Below are 5207 nucleotides of genomic sequence, written 5' to 3' on the forward strand. Positions count from 1 at the left end.
CCGTGCAGCAGTTCGTGGGCCGTGTGCCTCTTCTCTTCTAAGCTGAGTAGTTTCAGCACGGCCTGCTGACGCTTGCCCACCGCTGTGCTGCCATGCCGCACGACACCGACTGCTGGCGACGTGCTGCTGCTGACACGTCTTGATTGCGAGGTACAGGTTGCGTTGGAGGAGGAAGGTTTAGTGGAGGAAGCATACACCGCCGCAGAAACCAGCACCGATCTGGGGCCCGCAATTCTGGGGGTGGGTAGGACATGAGCGGTCCCAGGCTCTGACTCGGTCCCAGCCTCCACTAAATTCACCCAATGTGCCGTCAGGGAGATATAGTGGCCCTGCCTGCCTGTGCTTGTCCACGTGTCCGTTGTTAAGTGGACCTTGCCAGTAACCGAGTTGGTGAGGGCGCGTACAATGTTGCGTGAGACGTGGTCATGCAGGGCTGGGACGGCACATCGTAAAAAATAGTGGCGACTGGGTGCAGAGTAGCGCGGGGCTGCCGCCCCCATCATGTTTTTAAAAGCCTCAGTTTCCACAAGCCTGTAGGGGAGCATCTCCAGGCTGATCAATTTGGCTATGTGGACATTTAAAGCTTGAGCGTGCGGGTGTGTGGCGGCGTATTTGCGCTTTCGCTCCAACGATTCTCTTAGCGACAGCTGGACGCTGCGCTGAGAGACATTGCTGGATGGGGCCGAGGAGAGCGGAGGTGAGGGTGTGGGTCCAGGCCAGGAGATGGTCGTGCCTGTGTCGTGAGAGGTGGGTTAGATCTCAGTGGCCGGTTGGGGCCCAGGGGGAGAGGCAGTGGCGCAAGCCGGAGGCGGTGAACGGCCTTCGTCCCACCTTGTGGGGTGCTTGGCCATCATATGCCTGCGCATGCTGGTGGTGGTGAGGCTGGTGGTGGTGGCTCCCCGGCTGATCTTGGCGCGACAAAGGTTGAACACCACTGTTCGCCGGTCGTCCGCGGTCTCAGTGAAAAACTGCCACACCTTAGCCTCTGCACGGTGGCTTGGCGCGAGGGGGTGCTTTGGGAAACAGCTGGTGGATTATTTGCTCTGGCCCTGCCTCTACCCCTGGCCACCCCACTGCCTCTTCCAACCTGTCCTGCGGCTGCAATTGCCTCCCCCTCTGAAGACGTGTCCTCAGTTGGCTTATCACACCAGGTGGGGTCAGTCACCTCATCGTCCAGCGGCCCTTCCTCCGAATCCTCTGTGCGCGCCTCCCTCGGACTTACCGCCCTTACTACTACCTCAAAGATAGACAACTGTGTCTCATTGTCATCATCCTCCACACCCACTAAAAGCTCTTGAGACAGTTGCCGGAAGTCCCCAGCCTCATCCCCCGGACCCCGGGAACTTTCCCCGGTGGTAGAGGAACCATTGTTGTCCAATCTGGGCAGGGGCCCGAGAACAGTTCCTGGGAGTCTGCCTGCTCCTCAGAATGTGTCATTTTCATGGAGTGAGGAGGCTGGGAGGAAGGAGGAGGAGCAGCCAGAGGATTCAGAGTTGCAGCAGTGGACGGCGTAGAAGACAGGGTGGTCGATAGATTGCTGGATGCACTTTCTGCCATCCACAACAGGACCTGCTCACACTGCTCGGTTTTTAATAAAGGTCTACCACGTGGACCCAAAAATTGTGATATGAAGATGGGGACCCCAGAAACTGTCCTCTCTCCTACTCCCGAAGCAGCCGGCTGTGATTCGCCTGGACCAGGAACTCGGCCTATACCCAAACCCTCACTTGGAACTCTGCGTCCTCGCCCGCGTCCCCGTCCTCTACCGCTACCCCTCAGCATGGTGGATTAAGAATCGAGCAGAGACACAGCGGTACAAATGTTTGGATGGACGTGAAGTCCCACAGGCCACGCAGGCAAATGCACTGGGTCACCGTCAGCCGTAAAAAAGATTTCTTTTTTAAATTTCCTTATTTTTCTATGCTATGCAGGCTGAGGCTATGCAGTGTGTATTGCACTTTCAATCTATGGGCGTCTGACACACCGTACACTTCTGAGACAGCACGCGTGTAACACAGAGCGGTGTTAAAAATTTCTGGTTTCTTGGCGTAAACTAAGAGGCAGACAGCACTGACGTTACACTAACTGCGGACCGAAAAATATTTACATGAAGGCTGCACGCTGGCTCTGCTGTGCAATACTGAGGTACTACAACTCCCAGCAACCACGGAGTTAAATGCACAGGTCACAGGTAGCCCTAAGAAGGACCGTTGGGGTTCTTATAGAAAGGATTCTACACTACCACTGTCCCTGCCTGACCAATACTGCCCCTATACTCAAGTACAGCCTGCAGCCTGAGAACGCTATAGCCTGCACGCCCGATATACATAAAAAAAAAAAGTGCAAAACTGCTCACAGCAGCCACAACAGTAATGCACTAGGTGAGCTGTTTCCAGAGTAGAAGTGCTAAAAAGTGAAGGTATTAAGATTACTTGCAGCATTTATCAGACAACTTCTGCATTAGTATGTGCACACCCATCATGGAAAGAGTTCACACATTGGAGAGTTCTGGGAGTATTTGCTTCATGGACTCGTCCGGGAACGCTGACAGATACAATTGCAGAATCTTCTTAACCCCTTAGTGACCAAGCCTGTTTGCGCCTTAATGACCAGGCCAAATTTTGCAAATCTGACACGTGTCAATTTAGCATGGAAAAACACCAGAAAGGTTTTGCATATCCAAGCGATTCAGACATTGTTTTTTCGCCACATGCTGTACTTCATTTAGGCGGAAAAAAAAACCTGATAGAATTTGTGTCTATTTATTAAAAGCACAAAATTGGGAAAATTAAAAAAAAATCGTCATTTTTTCACATATCCAACTGCAATATCTCAAATATGTGCAAACATAATATAGAAATTTTTGCTAAGATATATGTTTCCATCCGCTTACTTTATTTTGGGTTTCCTTTTTCTTCACCATTTAGGAGACGTACAAATTTAACATTACTTTTCAGCATTTTGAGGAACACTTTGTTTTCCTACACCAAGCCAAGATTGGAAAGGCATATAGGAGTCAAAATGATAGATACCCCCCCAAGTGACCCCATTTTAAAAACTACACTACTTAACGTATTCACTGAGGGGTGTCATGAGTGTTTTAACCCTACAGGTTTTTTTAGGAGTCAATGCAATTTCGAAGAGAAAAACAAAAATTTCATATTTTTGCAAATATGTCATTTTAAAGACAGGAATTTTTTCTATAATACACATGAAAATGAGGATTTGCACCCCAGAATGGATAAGCCTGTTTGTCCCGTGCTCAGAAACATACCCATTGTGGCCCTAGTATTACGTCTGTATGCACAATGGGGCCCAAAATTAAAGGAGCAACCGGTGGCTTTCGGAACAGAAATTTTGCTTGAAGGAGATTTAGGCCCTATTGCACACTTGTAGAGCCATTGAGTGACCAAAACGATGGAGAACGCCCACAAGTGACCCCATTTTGAAAAGTAGACCCCTTAACGAATTTATCTAGGGGTACAATGACTTTTTTGACTTCACAGTTTTTAAATGAATCTAAGCCAAGCCGAAGGAAAAAAATTACGATTTTCATTTTTTTGGTAATTCTGTCATTTTAAAAACTGTTTTTTTTGTACAGTGTACATAGGAATGAAGACTTTCACCCCAAAATGGATACCCTCGTTTGTCCCGTGTTCAGAAACATACCCATTGGGGCCCTAATCTACTTACAGGACACATGGCTAGGCCCATAATGGAGCGAATGCCCGATGGATTTCAGGGTACAACTGAATAAATTCAAGGCCCCATTGCCCACTTATACGGAAAAAAAATTGACTTTCTAAAAATAATCCCCCACCCCATCCCCATTTTTTGGCATTCCCTAAATATTAGATAAAGGTAATAATATAAACTGCGTTTTATGTTCGAAGACAGGGGTAATTACGGAGGCTGGTTGGGTTGGGCACATGGGGCAAGAAAACCATGTATCCCCCCTCCTCTCATGTTTTTTGGGGGGCATTTCGTGACCTCAGCGGCAGGTATGGGATGTAAAAAGTGGCGCTCTGTGAGGCTTTGTAATCTTGCTGAGGTGCGGCGGTCTCACACAGAAGGTGCTCAACAAGCTGCTCCTGGAACTGCATGAAGGCGAGCATTCCAGGGGCTTCTTGTAAATTACGGATTACAGGTAGCGGTCTGAATAAAGCCGGGCTCACACGGCCGTAGGTGGAATCCGCTTGTGGAGGCCCGCAGCGGATTCCAGCTGTGAGCCCGGCTGTGACCCTGCGTATGGCCGCATAAGGTACTGCGCATAACTGTCTACTAACACAGGCGGTCATGCGCAGTACACCGTTGTTTGTTTTTATTTCCCGCGCCGTCGCTTAGAGATGACCCGGGTACCCGCAGCCCGTACACAATGTATTTGCACATGGACTGCGAGTATATCCACGGTCATAGAGCACAATGGGCTCTAGGTCGCGGATATCCGCGGTAAAATATAGCATGCCGTGTTCTGTTTCTGCGGGTTGATTCCGTAATTCTGACCCACTAATTGGGGGGAATTGTGTAATCCAATGCATGCGATTGATCTGTGGATTACCGCTGATCAAGCGCATGCAGAACCCGTAATTCCTCTCCGGTCATGTGTGACCGGCCTACTGTTAGATCGCTACTTTATCACGTGACCGGGGACCGCTCAACGAGGCCGCCGGTCACTGCTCCAAGCTCTCGGCGACCATTGGTCACTGGGAGCAAGGAGATTTAAAATTTCCTGGGCTCCCCACCCCCTGCGAATGTGTCCGGCATTTTGCCGGCGGGCGCATGCGCAGCAGCCGGAAGGGTCCATGGAGGATAATCGCATCTGGATTCAAATGCGGAAGCCTCCGAGAAGATGTTTCATCTCCCCCCACCGATCGCATCGGTGAGGGGAGATGAAACTTCCACTTTTTAAAGAACTTTTACGTGATCGCCATTATGCATTGGATAACGGCGATCACGTGACCAGTAACCGTATACCGCGGCTCCCCGTGACATCTCCAGGCTCTTGGCTACCTTTGGTAGCCAGGAGCAGGGAGATTCTAAATTTCTTGGGCAATATTTCACTTTTGCGCATGCGTCCGCCATCATGCTGACGGGCGCATGCGCAGAAGCTGGGGTAAGGTCCGCGGATTAACATCCCATCAGGGAACAAATCCGGGGACCTTGGGTACGTAATTTCATCCCCCCTTACGGATATGATCCGTAAGGGG

This window comes from Eleutherodactylus coqui, chromosome 1 (genome assembly GCF_035609145.1).
Source record: "Eleutherodactylus coqui strain aEleCoq1 chromosome 1, aEleCoq1.hap1, whole genome shotgun sequence".
In the NCBI taxonomy this organism is placed as follows: domain Eukaryota; kingdom Metazoa; phylum Chordata; class Amphibia; order Anura; family Eleutherodactylidae; genus Eleutherodactylus; species Eleutherodactylus coqui.